The sequence below is a fragment of the Dipodomys merriami genome, unplaced genomic scaffold, assembly GCF_024711535.1.
Source record: "Dipodomys merriami isolate MVZ:Mamm:240054 unplaced genomic scaffold, mDipMer1.0.p SCAF_2, whole genome shotgun sequence".
Taxonomy (NCBI): Eukaryota; Metazoa; Chordata; class Mammalia; order Rodentia; family Heteromyidae; genus Dipodomys; species Dipodomys merriami.
In genome coordinates, this window is record NW_027203381.1 from 93943711 (window position 1) to 93966616 (window position 22906).

Here is a 22906-nt window from a genome sequence, read left to right on the forward strand (position 1 = left end):
TGTATATAATTTAAAAACCCATCTCTAATTCTCTTCTGGGCATCATATCATAATTATGGAACTAACTCCGTTTTCTAATAATTTTTTATTGGTCAACATATGGATTGCTGTCCTAATTTTCTCTTTTCTCTAATTTTTTTTTCATTTCAAAACCTCAAATAGTGTATTTTTTAGAGTTGGAATTCACAATTTTAAATGATTAGAAACATAATGGAACCAAGCGTTAATGGCTCATGCCCGTAATCCTAGCTACTCAGGAGACTTTGATATGAAGATCATGGTTTTAACCAGCCTGGGCAGAAAAGTCCATGAGACACTTATCTCCAATTAACCATCTGAAAATGTAACTCAGAGTGTTAGAGCTGTAACTCAGAGTGCTAGAGCACTAGCCTTGAGCAGAAAATCTTAAGGACAATGTCCAGGCTCCTGAGTTTAAACCCCACCACCAACAACAAAACGAAGGAAGGAAGGAAGGAAGGAAGGAAGGAAGGAAGGAAGGAAGGAAGGAAGGAAGGAAGGAAGGAAGGAAGGAAGGAAGGAAAGACAGAAAGAAAGAAAGAAAGAAAGAAAGAAAGAAAGAAAGAAAGAAAGAAAGAAAGAAAGAAAGAAAGAAAGAGACAGAGAGAGAAGAGAGAAAGAGGAGAGAGAGAGGGAGGGAAGGAGAGAGAGAGGGAAAAACAGAAATAGAAAAAGAAAACCAAATGTAAAATAATAAAACACAATTTGATTTAGAAAAATAAAAAGCAGGGCTGGGAAGGTGGCTCAGTGGTAGAGTGCTTGCCTTGCATGCATGAGGCCCTGGGTTCGATTCCTCAGCACCACATAAGCAAAAAGAAAAAAGCCGGAAATGGCGCTGTGGCTCAAGAGGTAGAGCGCTAGCCTTGAGCTGAAGAGCTGAGGGACAGCGCCCAGGCCCAGAGTTCAGGCCCCACGACCGGACAAAAAAAAAAAAAAAAGAAAAAGAAAAAGCAACAAAATGGAACCAAAGACTGACTTGAGATTTTAGGGCTTTCATTTTCTGGCCTGTATAATCTCTGTTTTTCCTCAAAATGTTACTTGTATCTCTGTTCTTCAATATCTTCATCAAAACAGAGAAATGGTATCGTCCTAGATCCTAGTAAGAATATCAAAAGTACATGAAACAGTATTTATGTCTGCTACTTAATATAGAGTTGTTTATTGATTAGAAAGTATCCGTAAAAGTTCAGAGCATCAATTTTGCATCAAGTGGTATTGGGAAAATATAAAACAGCATTTACAAATTAGACACTTTTGTACTTTCACACTTTTACAATTAATTGTGAGATGGGAAAACAAGTTATTCTTAGAAGACTTGATGAAATGAGCAATAATAGCTAGAAAATATAATGACAAATCATTAGCTCTGTGTTTTGGAGGAGGGGAGTTTTCATGCCTATTAATTCTAGCACTCTGAAGTTAAAAGCAGGATCCTACTGCAAGGACAGACTGGTCTACATAGCAAGTCATTGTCATAAGAAAATAATAAGAAATGTCAAAAATACAAAGGCTAGTTATGATTTGTCTTGCATAAGTTGCTACATTAAGAAAAATAAAAAGCAAGTATGTTTATAATTAACAACTTTATAATGCATATAAAACATGATCAAAATTCTAAGTTTATGCTTAATGATCATCTCAATTTCCCTAGAGAGACAAAATTATGTTTAGCACAGCTTAAAGTTAAAACAAATATCTTTAGTTATTATTCAATACAGTAAATATTTACTAATTTTTTTAGTATTATAGCATTTAAAGAATTGCCTTCTTTTGTGAGTATAGCAGTTCTGAACTTCAACAAAAGTTTCTGTGAGAAATTACAAATTTTAATGAACATATTTTCAAAACTATAATATTTTGGATTAATATTTCAAATTGATAGAGGCAGCACCAAATGTTTACATTCATTTTTCAATTAACTATGTATTTAAAATTAACTATATAAAGCCCAGTCTAGACATAAGTTAAAATTTTTCCTATTTTCAAGAGAGATCAACATCAGCTAAAAATGCAATAAAGTACCTAAAGAAGATTTCAGAAATCTAAGATATTATTTTTTGAGAACAAACCTGGTATTTTCAGATGCTAACAGGAACATATTTTCACAAAGACTTTCAAGTGGGCAATGCACATGGTTTTAGCACATAGTCAAAAAATCACTATCCAAATCTTCAATGTAGTGTCTAGCATAATGTCTACTTCAGAGAAATATGCTCTCATGTGCATGCACACACACACATATATTCCTAGAATTACACCATAAGCTCATTTAATAGGACATTTTAGTGTATACTTTCTCATCCTCTAAGTAAATAAATACATAAATATGATAAAGAGGTCAAACACAGTATTATTCCATTATCTACAGTTTTGTTGTATCTATCAAGACCAAGTTGAACAATGTATGCTCTTTATATTCTGGCAGAGCTCCAAAATGAAGAAAAAGGATTAGAGAATTCTTTGAAGAGTCAGGACAAAGACTAATGGCAATTTTAGGTTGTCTGGAGACAATGCTTGCACTGAGACCAGTCTTTATCAAAATATTATTGTAGTTTTTTGAGCTTGTAGAATGTAGTGTGGTGTAGCCATTGTTTTATGTTCTTAGAACCTAAAGTGTGATTAAGTACTCCAAAAATTTATTCCTAAAGAAATGAAAATGTCTATTGTTTAATTTACCTAGTGTGACCAGTTTTTATGTACATCAAAATTTACCTTAAAGTTGAAATCAATAAAACTTAAGAAAACAGAATGTCCTCAATTCTTAATTGAGAAATACCTCAGAAAACACATATTATCAAAGATTCAGAATAACCAAAACTGTAAACAACTTACTTCACTTAATATGATTTTTTCTAAGTATTTCTATTTCCTTATGAATGGGGCAATGTCATTCTTTCTGATACAAGCATAGAATTGTATTGTGTATTTATTCCACATTTTCTTGATCCATTCATCCCAAAAAAGGCATAGATCCCATGGTTTCCCTGATTTGTAGTAATTAGTATATACCTAGGATAGTCCTGGCAGATGAGCAGAATAACTCAATATCTCAATAACTCAATAACTCAATATGTGCATATGACTATATAAAATTATGCTAAGCAAAGTGAACTCCAAGACATGGAAACAAGAGGTTTTACTCTGCTGTTGTTGTTTTTTTTAATGTACTCTGTGATTTTTTTCTTTTGTATTTTTTTCTACTGTATTTAATTTTGGTGCCCTGGATATTATATATACATTTATCTGAATTAGAGAAGGGGAACAACAAAATGGTAAGACAAAGGAAAAGGCCAAATAAAGGCAACATCAATACTCACAAGAAAATATGTTGGAAATAAACTGTACTACTTCTACAGTTGTATTTGTACTACTTGTCAGGAGGGTTGTGGGGGAGGAAAATGATGGAGGGGGTAACAAGTTTGACAAGAAATGTACTTACTACCTTATTATGTAACTGTAATCCCTCTGTACATCACCTCGACAATAAAATTAACTTTAAGAAAAACTGTAAACAGGAGATGAACATAGGCTGCAAATAAATGGCATTTTGAGAATAGAAATACATGCATGTATAACTCAACACAAACTCTAGACCTAAAGAAAAAAAAAGGTATATAAACAACGTGTTTGGCAAAATCAGCTAGCTGGCTTCCTCACACATGGCTCTACTACAAATAGTTCAACTACATTTCCCAGAATTTCTTGCAGTTAGCTTTGTGAAAGGATATCAGTTGAAGTGAGGTTATGGTGACAGTAGTAGAAATAACTATTAAGATATGTAGAGACATGTGCTAAAGAAGACAAAGACCCAACCGAGGAAACAGCATCATAGAAAGACATCCTGGTTTGAGAAGAACAAAAGCCTTAAGTACCCACCTGGATAGAAATGAGACCTAATTCAATTACGCTGTTTTTTTGGGTTTTGTCCATAAGAGTACCTAATGCCATCTTAAATGCAATGGTTTGAGCACATCAAAATTACCCAGAGAGTGATCTAACACCCAATGAAGGGTTCTACTGCAGATTTTCTGATTTAAGAGATCTGAAATTGCACCCAAACATGTTCATTTCCAACCAGTTCCCAGACAGTATTCTTGATGTCACACATCAGAAATTACTTCATTGCACTTGAGATAAATATTAATTTTAATGTGTTTGCTACCAGAACATTGGGCCTAAAAGAAAGTCTTCATTTCTTTCCCTATAGATATTTTGGTAGCATTCATATGAATTTGAACAAATACTGAGGATGATGATTCTTCTTTTCTAATCTTAGCTAATAAGAGGCTGGGGCCGATCATAGTTCACGGCCAGCCTGGGTTAAAAACAAATCACAGGACCACATCTCCACTGATAGCTGGGTATAATGTCATGCATTTGTCAGAAGGATAAGAAGGAAGGTCTAGAAGTTCCAGGATAGCTACGCACAAAGATTACAACACCCCATGCTAATAAACAACAACAACAACAAAAACTGTAGAAGGATCATGGTCACGGTCAGCTTTAACCACAGGTCAGACCCTATCTCAAAAATCATTAATGGCAAGAAAGGCCATTGTATGTCTGACGGCCGTGGTGTGCGCCTTGAAATCATGAAGCACTAAGTTCAGACACCAGCATACCAAAAATCAAACAAACAAACAACAAAAAAAGAAATTGAGCTAGTCTCTAAACTAGATAAAAAGAATCAGAATTCTTATCATTTTCCTACTTTTTAATCTTCCTCCACTAAGCACTTGTGTTTTACAAAGCCATTTCTAAAGGAAGTACGTACATTCTTCATCGTAAATTTTAAATTCAACAGAATGATGAGGAATTCTACTTTGTTTTCACTGATAATCTATGTCTTAGTCCTGGAAAAGTTACTCTAACTCACTTTAACCCTAGGTGAATTCCTTCCATATCTACCTGCCTTCCCTTCAATAGCTCTCTCTTTTAACTCCAAGGCCCTTTAACTGAACTCTGCTCTCCTGAGCTTTTGTAAAAGACAGGGAATGCAGCAACTGCCTTCCAGCACCTTCAAAACCCTGAGAAACTCAAGTCTCCAATCACTGTCCACCTTTTTTCTTCTTAATGTTTTAGAACTTCCCCTGCCAACTCATAAATATTTGAACACAATGAAATTGTTTAAAAATTCACAACATTTGATTTGTTAGTATCTTTAGAAAGTCTCAAAAAGAGCTGTTTTTCATCGTTAGGAAACAGCAAGAAAAATATATAGAAGCAGCAAGAAAAGTATATTTTCCTAAAAAATACACAGAATCAAATAATAGCACTTTTTACATATATAGAGATCTATCTATTTCTCTCTCTATATATACATATATATACATATATATATATATATATATATATAATGAAAGGGATGATATTGATAAAGATGTATTATACTCATAAATTCATTTGTTGAATGGTATCCTGTTTGCACAGCTACTTAAAATAATAAAAATATAATTAAAAATACATATATGTTTACCTACCTACCCATCTCTAGGTATGTACTTATATAATAATTATAATCAGAAGTGCCAACTTTCTGTAAACAAGAGATTTCAAGTCAGTTTTCTCTGTGAAATCGCATTTGTGCCATGAAGCATATGCATCAATGCCTTACAACACTCAAAAACATAAGTATTATTGCTTTGAATTCTTGAATGGACACTGAAAGAAAAGTGACCTGTATTAAATTACTATGAATGTCTGTGGTTCTTCATTGTGACAATCATCTAAATAATGTGAAGTTCTTTTGTTTGTTTTTCTGGTCCAGGGCTTGAACTCAGAGCCTGGGCGCTATCCCTAAGGCTCTTTGTGTTAAAGGCTTACCACTCAAGCCACAGCACCACTTAGACTATTTCTGAACAGTCTATTGGAGATAAGAGTCTCACAGACTTTTGTTCTCTGGCTGGCTTTGAACCTAATCTTCAGATCTCAGCTTCTTGAGAAGCTAGCATTGCAGGTGTAGCCACCGGCACCCAACGAAATCATCTAAATTTGGGAGGTTTATTGTTAGTATGATCTAATTTTTGTAGCAGTAAATACATAAAACATTATCTAGAACTATGTTAAAAACTGATTTGAAAGGCATTGTGCTGTTCAAACTGTAGAACTTATTCTACAGTTTTTTCTAAAAATTGAACAAAAGGAAATGATAACAAAGCCTTATTTGGGGAGAAGGAAGAGCACAAAAAGCCTAGACAGAAAGGAAGAATGACAGGTATTCAAAGGGGACTGTGTTGACTCGTGACTCTAAGCAGAAAATATGAGCCAAGCAGGGGCTGAGGACAAGAACTTTTGTTATGCAAGTTGCTGCTTTTGTTTTGTTTTGGTTTTTGTTTCTGTCAGGTCATGAACTTGGAGGTCTGTGGTAAAGTCCTTGAAGATACTAGCTTCTTATGGTATGGTAACACTGATGCTAAGTATAGTAAAGGCATGTTTACCCTCTAAATTAACTTTAAAGATTCACTGCTTTCAACACAGAATAATCACAATAGGTGCTGGAACAAATTGTGCGACTGGGGTAGAGAATATGGTGGAAAATATATTGTCTCATATTAGTGCGAAGTTATCACATTGTAAGTAGACTCACTCACCTTAAGCCTCGAGTTTTTCTTTTTAATTATGATTCCCTTATTATTTTTTCTATTTTTAAAATTTTAATTAAGACCCATATTGCTAAGGAAAATCTTAAAGAAACTTTTGAAAATACATAATCAGACAACATAAATTATAAAAAGAATAAGAAACCAGAAATTAATAATTAAAAGAAAGCCAGGAATTAGGCCAAATTAATATGCAAATAGCCAATAGCTATATGAACTAATTTTACAAGTGTAGGAATTTAAGAAAAATTAGAAGTTATTTTCCTAAGAATTCAAATGTGGTAATGTATATAATAGTGATTAACCACTATAAAAATACTACTTAGTTTTCAATAAAGTAATACAAAAACATTTAATTAGGTCATTATCTCATTTTTCCCCCAATTTACCTAGGGTCACTATTAACATACCAGTGGAACTTTCTTGGATTAGAAAAGGAATCAGCTTAACTTCTCAGAGTCTAGGTAGCACAGCTAAATGAGAATGTGTTGTTTTTGTTGCTTTTTAATCTGAGATGATTATAAAAAGGATCCATGCTTCATACTTTTTATTTCCTTGAATCTTTAAAAGGTTTCAAAAACTTTTCCACTACTAAACAGCTCAAATTTTATTCACACACACACACAGACATACAGACACACGTGTATATGTATTCTAATATATACCTCTAATATAAATCTAATTAAACTTGCCATAAAATAGCCACAAAGGTATACACATGCAAACATATTAACAATCATATTTTACATTCTTCTTAATATAAAACATTTGAAAATATAATTCAAAGCAATAATTCAAAAAATATTTCCTCTATAATATATGCTTGAGTTCATTGACCTTTTATGTGTATGCACAGGCATTCAAGAGAAACACCTGGATCATGCCAGAATTGAAATAAAACTCTACCACCTGGAAAAAAAATGTGCACATATCTCTAATGCCTCCACATACCAAAAATCTTAACAGAATTCATATGTGCAATGAAATATTTTTGTATAGTAAGCATTAGATTTTCCACCCTCGACAGATTGGAACACATTTCCTGGGTTAGTAGCTATCAACCACTTGGCAGAGCCTGTTTGCTTTATGTCTTGTGCACAAAACACAAACTGTGTCCTTGTTAGGGGGCTATGAATAATATTTTCCTCCTGGTTCAATCCAACTCAGTGTCATTCTTTTCATATTAAAATATCCTTTCCCATGAATCTATAGCTGGGTATTGTCTTTGTCATCAGTTTTATAGTGGCATAAAGAAACTATGTTTTCACCGGTGTAATGTGAATTAAAATTAGGATCCATTTCCTAGGGACAAAGAAAAGTCTAAAAAGGATTATTTTATTCAATGTTATTTGTTTTGGTAATCTTAAGAATAAGGATTAACTGACTCAATTATTTGAAAGAATTTCATCAGTTTTTCTAAGATCTTCCAAGACCAGAAGAGGAATAGTATTTAAGTGGAGTTTTTTAAAATGTTTTTTTTATTGTGAAAATACTGTATAGAGGTGTTAACAATTATATGAGCAAGGTAATGGGTACATTTCTTATCAAGCATTGTTGCCTCCTTCTTTGTTTTTCCCCTACCATCCCTGCCCTTCCATCTCCATGACTACACTCCCCCCCTGCTCCCCCCCTCCCAAAGTTGTAAAGTTCATTTTTCGACATAGCATCTTGTACATCTCTTTGTGGCAATGGGTCCACCTGTATCCCTATTTAAACCATTTTTTTCTTTCCCCTCCACAAATAATACCAACATCAAATACAGTGAAAACAGGGGTTGTACCATGGGGGAGGGACATAAAAACCAACAAAGAAATCATTTTATAAATATGTTAGAAACAATCACAAGAAAGAAAAACCATTTGAGTCCTTATCTTGGGGTTCATTTCACTTAACATCATCTTATCTGACCTTTTCTGCTTGTCTCAGACATATGCTAGAATAGAGTTTCAAGAGGATTTTTATTATTTCTTTTTTTTTTTTTGGTCAGTCGTGGGGCCTGAACTCTGGGCCTGGGCGCTGTCCCTCAGCTCTTCAGCTCAAGGCTAACACTCCTCTACCACTTGGACCACAACACCACTTCCGGCTTTTTCTGCTTATGTGGTGCTGAGGGATTGAAACCAGGCTCTCATACATGCTAGGCAAGTACTTTACCACTGAGCAACATTTCCAACCCTTAAGATCATTTAAATTACACTAAAATCCACTGCTCTCAAGTGATGCATTAATTCCAGAGAGTTCATCTCCTACATATTACCCTTCTTAATTTAGCTGAAGATATTTGAGGCCATCTCATTACAAACTTGATAGTCATTTTCTTTCATTTTATTAATTTTATTCTGAAGTTTCTTCTCCCATTGACTCATTTCTCCCTAGTAAATAAAAAAATCTCTGCAGTAGCTGTATATGCAAACCCAAGTTGTCACCAAACAAGGTACTCTATTAGGCTGTTGGTGGTAATGTAAGCTTCTTGAACCACTCTGGAAAGCATTACGGATGTTCCTAAAAAAACAAACATAGAGTTTCCCTATGACCCAGCAGTTTGATTCCCGGGCACTTATCCAGTATAGCACAAACAAGGCCACACTAACACAGCATTATTTACCACAGCCAAGATATGGAATCAGTCCAGATGTCCCTCAATTGATGAATGGATCAAGAAAATATGGAATGTATACACAATAAAATTCTACTCATCCATCAGAAAGAATGATATTGTACCATTCATAAGGAAATTGAAAGACTAAATTACTTTTAGAAGCAAACTTGGATATGTGTGTGAATGTGTGTGTATAATATAGTGAAACAGCAAACATAAAAAAATCATATTAAAAATAAATGTGTTAGCCAGGCATCAGTGGCTCATTTCTGTAATATTAGCTACTAAAGAGTCTGAGATCTGAGGATCATTGGTTGAAACCAACCAAAGCAGGAATGTCCAGAGACTCTAATTTTCAGTTTACCACCAAAAAGTCAGAAGGGCAGCTGTGACTTCAGTGGTAGAGTTCTAGCTTTGAGAAAGAAATCTCATAATCTCATGGACAGTGCCCAGGCTCTGAGTTTAAACTCCAGGACCAAAACGAGATAGATAGATAGATAGATAGATAGATAGATAGATAGATAGATAGATAGATAGATAGATAAGTAGATAGATAGATAGATAGATAGATAGATAGATAGATAGATAGATAGATAGATAGATAGATAGATAGATAGATAGATAGATAGATAGATGATAGATAGATAGATAGATAGATAGATAGATAGATAGATAGATAGATAGATGGTAGATAGGCAGATAGATATATGCATACATACATATATGAAGAGACGACGGGGGAGATGCAGTTACACATTTTAATACGTATATATTCTACAAAAAAATTGAGGAAATAAATGAGATTGAGAGAGATGAGGGAGAACAATGAAAGAGTGACAGTGATCAAAATACTTTGTATTCATAAACTACTTTGCCGGCTGACAATTCCTTTATATAACTTGTACAAGACACTATGTTGAAAACAAACTCTACAACTTCATGGGGGAGAGAGGAGTTGGGGAGAAGAGGAGGGAAGGGATGGTAGGGGAAAAACAAAAGAGAGAGTAACAATGCTTGATAGGAAATTTACTCATTACCTTACTCATGTAACTGTAACCCCTCTGTACAGTATCTTCACAATAAAAATATATAAAAAATAAAATTAATAAAATAAACATGTGATGGCTTTTAAATTTTCATTAAATTTATTAATTTTATCATCAAATAGTTGTACAAGAGGTTTCAATTTAACATGTTAACATGGCAATTTATATGTACAATATACCTTGATCAGTGTCACCCTTTCATATTTGTATTACTCTTTAATGTTATCTGAAATTCATATCCTGAACTTTACATGATATCAATAGTTTGGAATTTTGGCATTAAAGATTGGATTCATTTTTTGAGTAGAACACCCTCCCTAAATAACAGTGGCTTAAAGAAAATATGAGCTATGTCTCTTGTATATTCCAAGTTGGCATGATATACAAATTTCATAAGGATGAGATTTTTCAGATTCCTTTGATAATTTTGTCCTGTGACTCTCTGTATAAGTCATTATGACAAGATATTGCTTAAACTCAGCCATTACTCAGGCATTTCAGGCAAGAAATGAAAGATGATCAACCAATTTTAAGAATGCTTTTAGAAAGTCATACTGAACTATCTAGCTTTCAGTCACCTGTACTTGTCTATATTTAAGGTGAGTAAAAGTGTTGTATAGTTACAACCTACCTTCATTCAGAATAGATATATTTCAAGGGCTCAAGAGCTACATGTGTCCAGTGGCTGCCATGTTGAATTGTACTAGTGTAGTCAACTTGGGTAACAATAATACCTTTCTTAAATAGTAGAAAGCAGTCTTTCTGTAAATCCGTTGGGTCTTGTGATGAATGTGACAGAAATAATGGATGCATGTGACAAATGTGATTTATTATCTTTCCGATTCTTCAGATTTTTAGACATCTCTTTTGATCATTTCTTTTTTCCTGTCTATAGAATTTGAAAGTTTATGAGCGTATGCTTTATATAGTATGCTTTATATATACTGATTTTACAATCCATGAGTACATCAGAGGCAAAAAATTTAAGACCAAGGAGCCCAATTATATTATGATGTACATTAAGTTTTTTTTGGTACCAATCCTGGTCCTTAAACTATGGGCCTGGTCATATATATACACACACACACATATGCACATACACACACACACACACACACACACACACACACACACACACACACACACACACACACATATTCTTGTGTTCAAGTTCAACAGACAGGATCTTTATTTCCCAACTATATTGTTGTTCCAGCCTGATTCCTATAAGCCTATTTTTTGATTCACATGTCTAATTTCTGAAACAATTATTGGGAATGAAGTACAAGTTCAGGGACATGGAAGTTATTTATTACCTTAGGTCATATGTCAAAACTTGTGCTGGGATAGAAAATATTTCATCATGAAAGAAACATGGACAATGGGCATTTCTTCAAAGAAAAAAATAGGGAAACATATTTGCAAGACTGGAAAAAAATCAACAAGCATCAGATGTTTTTAATGTCCGCTATAGATTTTGCATTTGGAATTTTTTTTTCTTGCCAAAACGTAGTAACTTGTAAATTCTCCATTATATATTTATGCTATACACAACAACTACCTATATTAAATATTTTAAAGAATTTTAAAGCTGCTGAGTTACTTTCTGTCTTCCTTTATATTTAGTACTTTGAGTTACAGTTTATTTGTTCCTTCTTTATGGTTTTTGTTTCCATTTATATTCATGGTTGCCTGTATTTGTAGTAGCAATCAGCTAAAAGTTTGAGGACTTTTTACTACTCTGTTGAGTCATGTAATAATTTTTCAGGTTTGCTGTGTCACTCTACATTTAGGTCTACTGCCTTATTCTCCCTCTTCAGAATACTGTTTGATAACTGCTTTAAAAATCCTGGTTTTCATTGCACATTAGTTATCATTATGTGGAATTAAAGGTGTTTTCATTCAGTCACATGTGTTTTTAATTTTTCTTTATTTTGATAATAAATGAATATGATACTATTACCAGAAACCAATAAATTTTACTTTTAAAAAATATTTAAATGTCCTAGACCATCTTGCAGTTTTCTTAGCTTGAAGAGCCTCTTCACGAAGATCCTGTTTGTAGGATTCCTCTCCAAATTTATTTTTGAGAAAATAAAATGAATAGCCCATTACAGAACAGCACAACATGAACAGAATAGACTAGAATTAGAATAGAATTATGGAGTGGAATATTCTGATAGAATAATTCTTAAAGAATTCTAATTTTTCCTTCCCTTTTATGCCTTTTCATGTGGTTAGGGTGGAAACTTACTAGGGATTCCTCTCATTGTTTTCTGTAGATAACCTATGCTCAAATTGACTCCAACTAGATTTTTGACACATTTCAGTTTCTAACTTCTTGAATTTTTACAGATTTTTTATGCTATGTTTTGCTGTATATCTGATTTTTAAAAATATCATCTTTATCTTTGCTGGAAGTAGTTCTCTAATATAACAAGCATTCTATAATATGTACCTCATTTAGTAGGCCAAACAGCAGCATTACAAATGAATCTTTTTGTTCAAATGCCTTTATTAAGGAAAAACTATATAAGGCCACATGTGCCATCAGTTTATAAGTTTTATTAAAATAACTTTGACTTATGCTGTCATGCCAAAGTCTTGTGTAGTGTTCTTCTTTATTTTGACCTCTTATGCAATCTGCTTCCCTTATCCAATTTTTCAAGGAGAAGCCCTTGAGGACAAAGACTTAACTGCTCTTTATGCCTCATGTCCATGTGATTTATCAAGTAGCTGCCTTGCATACATGAGGCCCTGGATTCAATTCCTCAGCACCACATAAGCAGAAAAAGCCAGAAATGGCACTGTGGCTCAAAGGTAGAGCGTTAGCCTTGAGCTGAAGAGCTGAGGGACAGCGCCAGGCCCAGAGTTCACACCCCACAACCAAAAAAAAAAAATGCTGAAAATCTATACTGACCTACATTCATTTAGTAATACATGTAAGTAAAAATTATAATTTTTCACAGAAGTCATTACGTTCACTGCTATAAGGATGGTTGGTAATTCTTGTATTTTAAATATTTTATCAAATAATAAACTTGCTTACTTTGATGTAGAGAATATTTCCATCTGAGAAGTAGTTTTTGTCTAGTGATACAACTTAATCATTTACTATGTCATGTACTATTTTACTATGTATTATATTTAATATGCCATGTACTACTATTTCATGTAATCTTATGAGTTAAAGAAAATTCTTCGTCCCCTCAAATCCTTGGTTTCTTCTATACTTGTATTTCTCACTAGTCTTCATAAATCTCTCTAGGAATCTCCCTCAATTTCTATCTTGCTCTCTTCTCTTTTTCACTCACTGCTCCTTGTGAATTCATTTCATTTCTTTTTTCTTTTCTTTTCTGTTTTTTTTTTTTTCGTATGTGCCAGTTCTGGGGCTTGAAATCAAGGCCTAAACATCATCTCTGAGCACAACTCCATTTAAGGCTTTTTTAAAATTGCTGAGTAATTAAAGAATCTCACAGACACTCTGCCCAAGTTGGCTTTGAACCACAATTTTCAGGTCTCAGCCTCCTGAGGACCTGGGATTACAAGCATGAGCTACTGACACTGCCATGTCACCTCTTCTAATTCACTTCCCAGATTCCTCAGCCTCATTGAAAAATTCTACCAAGAGCTTTAAGTAAACCCTGCCTCTTCACTGAGGGTAAAATTCTACTTTCTCATGTTCACTCTCAGATTCTTCTCCTTTCAGGATTGTGATACTAACACAGGCTTCTAGTTGCATTAAGATGGACAGATCTAAATTTCTCCATGTGTTTTATATATATAAGTCCTTTTCACCCTATGAGCTGACTTGACCTTTCATAAAGTCCCTTCAGGTATCAGTTTCTTTGTACTTTGCCCCCAGATTTCCTCACCCCAAATCTTGTTATCATCATGGACTATTTATAATACAGGAGGTTGATAGGGCTACATTATAATCTGGTACTTTACTACTTTCTCAACTCTACTGCTTTCTCCTTTCTCTACTACCTAGTAAACTTACAATTTTCAATCTTATTTTTTACACTATATCAACAACTTCTTCCACTATTGTTTTCTGACAAAGTTTCCTATAATATTTCAGCACTGATTAAAGTCAAGGTCATCTGATCTGTGGATAGAGATTATAACAGCACAAAGTAACACAAAACAAATAAACAAAACCTTGACAACTGGTCAGATTCAAGATACTTTCCACCCAAACTAACCATGCTTAGTTATTCTGTGTTCATCTTCTGACCCACTGGTCCTTGCACTTGCCAACATCACATTCAAAGTTCTGTACATTCAAGCTTCCAATCCCCTCAACTATTCTACTTCAGGTTTTAAAACAAAGAAAATTTGGGTGGAGAAAAATTAACACACTTACAATGAAATTGCATAGGTGCCTACTGTTTCCTCTTCTGTTCCTCAAATGGAGTTTCTATGGCTTGATCTCACTTCAGCTCTGAGTTCCTCCTCTTCCTACACACCTCATCATCCTGTCCTATCAACGACTCATGAACTTGAATCATCAGTGCTGACTGCTACTGAAATCAGCTTCTCTTGGTCTCATGCTTCCTTCTTGCTTTCCCCTTTCCCTTTATGACAGAAAGTATTGAATGCTCTATATCTTCACTTGTTGTCCAGTCCTTGGCACTTTATTTATCTCTAAATCACAGCAATTTTGTTCTTTTTAAATAAGTTTTTTATTGTGAAAATACTGTACAGAGGGGTTACAGTTACGTGAGCAAGGTAATGAGGACATTTCTTATCAAACATTGTTGACTCCTCCTTTGCTTTTTTCCCTATCATCCCTGCCCTCCCACTTCCACAACTACACACAAATACATTCCTCACCTCTCCCCCTGCTTAAATTGTGTCTTGTACATCTCATTGTTGCAATGGGTCAACCTGTGTCCCTATTTAAACATTTTGTTTTTTCCCTTCCCCCCCCCCCAAATTATGCCAACATCAAATACAGTGAAAACAGGGGTTATATGGTGGGGGAGGGACCTACCAAGCAACCAAAAAAACCACATGGTACCTTATAAATACATTAGAAACAATAACAAGAAAGAAAAAAACACTGTGTCCCTATCTTGGGGTTTGTTAGGCTTAACTTCATCTTATCTAGTCATATGTACATAACTTTTGCTTTGGCAAGTCAAGTTACTTAACATTTTTGTTTCCAAATGAGCCTAATCTCTATACTCCATAATCCAACAGAAGCTTCTTATTCCTGAATGTCTTTCTCTAAGAAGCACTTTTTATTCTGTTTTATTATCAAAGTAATTTCTTTTTACTGCCATGAAAATGTGCTATCCTGAATGGATTCATGTTGCTTTTTTAATAATTATTTTATATGTAAAAGATTAGGAACATTTTCTTCATTCAGTGCATTTTATGTCAGATAAACCTTTACTTAACAATACATATTGTATCATTCAGTAACTATCAACCTATATTATTTTAAATCTATTCCACTCCATTTCTATATTATTTTAAATCTATTCCACTCTTATCTTTCTTCAAGTTACCTAATTGTACGTGTTTTTGCTTCTTATATTTAATATACTTATATTTCTATGGCTGTTTTGTACCTTAAGGCTATATATTTGTTTGCTAAATAATAACCCAAGGTTCTATGAACTGATAAGTTTTCATAATCCCAAAGTCTTATGTACTGACATGTTTTTGTATATATTCATTTTTTCAATCTTACAGCCTGTCTAACTCAAAGGTTAATCACAAAAATGCTTTTAAAAATTCCAAATGTAGGAGTGAGGTGCTACTTTTATTTTTGTGCCTGAAACATAATTTAATTTCAAATGTGTCCTTGCTTCTTCTTATTTCTCTGCTCTTTTATTTTGATATGCATCTGAAAGTTACAGTTTTATTTCTTCATTTTCATGAATTCTCTCTTTGAAAAGTTTGGTTCCTGCATGCTCTTGTAGATCTTTAGTCTTGTCCTGAGCAATATATTCATTTCTATTGCTCCAATAAATATTTCTGAATGAATGAATCTTTAAAATATTCAACTCTGAAATGATTGAAAAGAGAATGCTTAAACACAGACAGGTTGACAACATTACATTTTAGTTGTTGAGCTCTTGTCTATTCAACAGTTCAAATATTCAAATATGATATTAATTTTAATTCTGATTTTGGTGCCACACACATAACAAGCAGAAAAACAATTTCTAAAATATGTAAATATACTATTCTAAATAAAATGGCAACACGGATATTTATTTTTAACAATAAGCTACTGCTGATGAGAAAATTTTAGCTATTAATATTTAAAATTGTATTCTGTAATTATTTCCTATTCATGTACATGGAGACTTTGACACTTTAATTGACAGGCCAATGAAAATTTTAAGACCAGTGATGTTATTTCTAACCACTTTCCCTACTTTCTTTTTTTGCTTTAACTACAAAATGAAAAATTATGGTTACTTTAGCCACAAAGCTGGAGAATGGAAAACACGAACTTTGCATATAATTTGGTCATTAGATCGTTTTTCTCAGTATTGTGAAGAGGAAGCTCATTTAAAGTAGTTTTAGAACAAAGATTCCTATACTTCAATCCAGATGGATACAACAGGCTTATATTTGCTTTGGTATCAAGGTTCTTAAGTTTTATACATTTTAAAGTTATTCTTATGTATTATTACTTAGTGAGCCAGTGTTGTAAATAAATTTTTTGTAGTGATACAACTTACTCATTTACACATTTCTAGAGCACAGTATTAAAGTCTTCAAATACTTCTTAGCAACTCTTTTTGTAGTCTAAGAAGAAATGTACATAATTATAGAAAATTTATTTTCTACACCTTAGAGATTTGTCAGATTTATATAGAAGTGTAATGTTATGAAAAATTCTACCATTAAAAGAATATTAACTGTGAGTGCTTAAAGTTTATTAAATATCATCAGAGCAGTGCATTAAAAAACTCTATAGGAAGAAAAATAATCTGTAGAACTTGACTACAAAGGTTTGGAAAACTTAGTAGAGCGAGTTAGAGTCAGCATTTCCAAATTCTTAGGTGAGTGAGGCATTGTTTGAGTGATAAGTTTTTAAGGACAATTGGCTCATGGTGATAGAAATAGCACTCAGCTGAAGTTGCTAGGTCATTAGCTAATGTTTAAAAAATATTGTTCCAGTGTTTACATTCAGGAAGATAAAAATAGAATCTTTTTTTCAGTTTTTTTTAATTTTGTTGTTAAGATGTTGTACAGAGGGGTTACAGTTACATGAGTAAGGCAATGAGTACATTACTTGTCAATCATTGTTACCCCTTCCCTTCCTTCTTGTCTCACTATCTCTTCTCTCCCCCAGTTCCCACACTCCTATCCCCCCCTCGCCACCCAAAGTTGTAAAGTTCAAAAAATACAATAGTTGATTAAATGTACCAAGTACATTTTTTAATGTTTTGTTACTGTTAAAAGTTTTCATTTGAGTTGAATATGGTGGTTTATGCCTGAAATCCTACCTATGCCAGGTAGTGATTAGAATATCATGGATCCTCAAGCTTGGGCAAAAGATAAGAATTACCCTTTCCCAAAGAACAAGCCAGGAATAGTAACATATGTTTATAACCCAGTGATATGGGAGACACAGATAAAATTATTCCCAGTCTGAAGTTGACCAGGCAAACTTTGAAGGCCCTATGTGAAAAGCAACCACAAACAAAAAGAGCTAAGATGTAGATCAAATGGTAAAAGAACACTTGTCTAGTCTAGGAAATACAAGTCTCTGAGCTCTAAATCTCTGCAAGAAAAAAATGTCAAAATATTACTTTAACAAAAGGGTGTATGTGTCTGCCTATGGTTTAAAGGACGACTACAACATAATTAATTAGCCAACCATGACTGTCATTATACTATTTATAGTACTATGGAGAGCGAGTGCTTCAGTAATTCAAATATAGAACCAGAGTGGTTATAAGTTACTTTTTTTATAGAGAACAATACCTCTGCATAGTATAATATTAGAAAATATATAGTGAAAATTAATAAATTTCCAAGGAATCAAATGAAGATTAGTAGTATTTTAATGGTTCATAAAATATTATCACAGTGCCTAGAGAATATTACTCCCATGATATAAAATTTTAAGGTAAAATATAAAAAGCTAACAATTTCAGAGCTGAAATTTTATTCCAAAGGAACAATAGAGTCTAAACTATGAAAATGCTCCTATTTGAGGAGAATCTAGGCTTTTTGCAGGATCTGAAATAGCAGTTTCCAACTTCAGTAGCTAGGGCTTGGTGTGAAATAACCAGAGGGACTGGCTATTGTTCAGATTAATGACACTTCTAAGGGTGAAGGCCTAGAAAACCTAGTAATGCTGACTCATAAGCATACATTTGTTCTGGGTTTCTAAGGGAATTAGACATGCAACTCCCATTAACATTAATACAAGACAGAAGTTCTATATCTAATTTCCTTCTCAGCAGGCTGGAAACAAGCCCCATAATTTAGAGGATTTGCAACTTTAAACAAGCTACATTGTGATCAAAAATTGCATATGATGAAAAAGAGATGATAAAAAACTTGCTTCTTCCTAATTTTAAATGACCTTGTGTTTCACACATCTCAGACACACATTAAAATAAAGAACAGTTGTATTGAAGAAAAGTCTTTTCCCCCCCTTAAACACGAGAGTTAGAGCCCCAAGTGGCCTGATGTATTTAAAATGGCAAGTTCAGCTTCTGAAAATGTCACTTGGAAAATTGGTTTCATCTGAACTGTACAATTTTGTCAGTAAAACAGCTCAATCTGTTTTCACTACTTAGTGTGAAATACAATGATTAAAAGGAGAATTGTAATGTGTCTTTGGAAAGAGAAAAGCCACACGCACATATAGATACTATTCTCTGCTTGTGTTGCTTTTTTAAATTGAGAACTGTGAGTCAGATATTGGAGGTTGTATCACAATAAAGGGGAGTCTCTGAGTTTTTTTTAAAACAAGACAGTGATTATTAAGAATGCATAGGTCCCATTAAAATAGTGTACAACTACTGGAGTTAATATTACTTTATATCATTACAGGAAGCAAAGAATAAAGCAAAAGAAAACTGCCAAATTTTACCATAATTGTCCCTTCATGACACTTGTTCCTTTGAAATCCAAATCTATGGAATCAATAAATTGAAGATGATTCTCTAGATTGCGTATTCGTATGTCTGGAAAGTGGAGCCCAGGGCCAACTACCTGTTTTGCTCAAATGACATAACCAACATTACTTAGATGTTTTCTCTAAGCACAAAAGAATTCCAATATGAAATACTGAGACAGGAGCATCCATCAAATAAAGCTAGTGATAGAGGTGGCAGGGGGAAATACTAGGGCATAGAGATGATGAAAGGCATGGAATCCAAACAAGGGATATCTGAAGAAGGGAGGGGGATGACGTGCTGATTGCTGCAATCTGGCCAAGTTTGGGAGCTTTTTCTCACTCATCATCTTCACTGGTTTCTTCTTTCTCACTCACTCATCACTCTGATAACAAGTAGATACTCTACTGTCTCTGAATGGGCGCTTCCATTTTTTCCTTGCTGCCCTTTCCTCAGTAAAGTAGCTGCTATGGAGAGTGACTTGGAGAGGCCCTGGTGATCACTCATCCTTTGATCTGATCTGGCAATTACTCTGTCAGAAGGATTTTTGGAAAATAATCATAAAAATTTCTAAAGTAATTTGCTGTGCCTTCATTTTTTTCTGTTCCAACATTAGAGTCTTCAGGTTTCCTATTTAGACATAGCACTTTTATCAAGACACTACCTTTCTTGGAATTCTTAACTGATTCATCTGGTATTTGTTTCATTTCATAATAAGAATCTTCCTAGCTTCCTAAGCTACCATCCCCACACATCCAACACTTCCAATTAAGCAATTCTTCCAGAAAAAGCACTCATGATGTTACTCATTTGAATGCTGAATATCCCTATTCTCTGCAGTTACCATCATAGAGACTGGTAAGGAGTTACCTACCCTATTGCCTGATTGTGCCTTTTAATTGTACTATTCAAATTTAAATTAACTTTAGAAATTTAAAAGTCATTATTAAGGACATCTTGTATAAATATACACCCTTCATGTAAAATTATAAAGATTTATATAAACATAAATAATTCTTTTTAAAATCATTGCTGAATTTTTAGGACTTAAAAGTGTACCAATCACAAAGTAAGCAGACAATTCAAATTTGTTGAAAGAAAGAAGAGCACATGCTTGAAATCTATTTAGTTTCTAATAACCTTTGGTCATTTAACTAATAATTTGTGCTTTTTATTTCTAAACACTCATCTGGCCATGTTGACTGAAAAATCCAAGCAAATACATGCATTTTTGTAAGATAAATATATATATATATATGTAAATTTTTTAAACTTACAAGGTGAAAACATTTTAAGTTACTAAAGAAAATGAACAGAGAGGTAACACTGATGAAAATATACTGTATCTATAAAATGACATGTTGAATTGAAACCCTTTTGTACAACTATCAAAAGATAATATAAAAAGGATTTTACTATGTGGATCACTTGTTAATATTACTGAATTATAAAGCATGTTATTTTATGTGGGAAGAAATGCCTGTTGCATGAAATATTTTATTTAATACATCTGGAGATAGGTGTCTACTGGGTGGGGAGAAATCCACGATAGTTTCCAGCAGTGAACACCTCTTGGCACCATGCCACAGGGACTCTACAGATATTCTTACAATGACCTTGTGGCTAGAGACAGTCTGGACAGAATTTTTTTATTATCACCCCTTTCATGCTTTGAAATGCAGCAGATTTATCAAAACTCTGAGATAGAGCCATAAAAGAACTTCATATTATTTTACTAGAGTCACAGCAAAAGAATCTAAAAATAAAATTCCCTCTCTGCTCCTGGGATGTGAACACTTCATGTAGCTTTGTGGTTTGACATCACAAGAAATTCCAGGGGAGTCTATGTGCGCAGGGAGGAAGCCAGGGTCAAGGAGCAGCAGGTTCCAAACCTGTGCTTGACTTCCTTTGATGATCTTATTTGTTATATCAAATGGAGCAGAGGCAAAAGGCTCTCCAATGAGCATAAGAAGCTACTCTTGGTTTTAATTCACTCTCTTTGATTTCCCTCAGCAACACAGATTAAAGGTGGATCTCTCTTTTCTCCTGGTGAGTATCACAGTCAGACTCACCAGGAGAAAGAAACAGCCAGCTTTAAAAGATTCTTTGTCCAGCCTGGTCTCTTTTGCTACTGCAATATCTTCCAAGATGAAGTGTGAGCTGAACTAGACATCATTTCCTGTCAATCAAATGCAGACCCAGTAACTGGCAGCCTATTTAGGCAAATAATATAGAAAGAAAAGTAAAAAGCTTCACATTAATCCAATTTCCCAAACTACCTTCTTTCATTTCTGTGCATAAATATAGAGTGCCAAGTAGAAGAGAAAACAGCTCAAATGAATTGCAAGGAATGTTTGAAGGGATGGACCCCAGCTCTCTGGACACACGTCTCTCAGGCTTGCAATGCTCCATTGTTGAAGTCCCAGCCTTTTACCTATCAGTTGTTAATGAATATCGAGGCCAAAGCTTTCAAGTCAGCAATTGTTGCCAGCCCACAACAGCAAGCATGTTTTAAACATATGTTTTACATGTTCCAATCAATCTCTATGCAACTAGTGCCTCTAACATGATGTATATGGTATTCATACAATCTTGAGAGTTGTGCTACAAAGAGATAACACATTTCTCAGCTCACTGGAGACTAATTCACCCCTTATGCCTCACAGCACCTTCCAAGAAGTGTGCTATCTGAAAGTAACACATCCTTGGCTTATGCCTTCTTGCTTAATTGTAATCCAAGCAACATTATATCCAAGCAATTGCCATCCCAATCTGCCATTGTAAATTATAAACTTCGTGACATAATCTAAGCGAATATTTTTAAACAATTTAAACAATCTTAAAGTTGTACGGACCTTAGAAGAAAAAACACTTTCACGCTATTTTCTTTTTCATTACACATTTTTTGACCTGAAAACACCGTGAAGGAAATAAGGAAATAAAAGTCAGATATTTCTATACTCTCAACATTGACCATCTTCATAAATTTACCTGCATTCCAGTATACAGGCTTTGCTTTAGAGCAGTAAAAGTCTGTGGGAGAATATGGTTATGGGTGTGTGTGTGTGTGTGTGTGTGTGTGTATGTGTGTGTGTGTGTGTGTGTGTGTGTGTGTGTGTGTGTGTGTGTGTGTGTGTGTGTGTGTGTGTGTTTGGCAAAAGCAGACTTTTCATGACTTTGAGAGGCTGGTGACAAACCCTGGACCCAATGTGTCATACCTCAAAGACACACAATACCTCAAAAACAAGCCTTTATTTACACTAACTCTGATTTTGTATCTGTTATAAGAAATAAAATTCTTCCCACACTTTCTTCCAAATAGCCCTTTATGTCTTAGGTTAGTAGAAATATTTGTAAGGTAAAATTAAAGTAGGTAGGTTTAATTAGGCAGTGGATGAAGAGAACACAACGTGGTAGTCAGGAAGAGAAGTTTATTTTATTACTGACCTGCTACCCAGCAATACTTGGTGAAGACCATGTGGCAAAAAGGGATGGACGGCTGTTTCACCTGGCCTTAACTAGTCCATACACAGCCCACAGCCC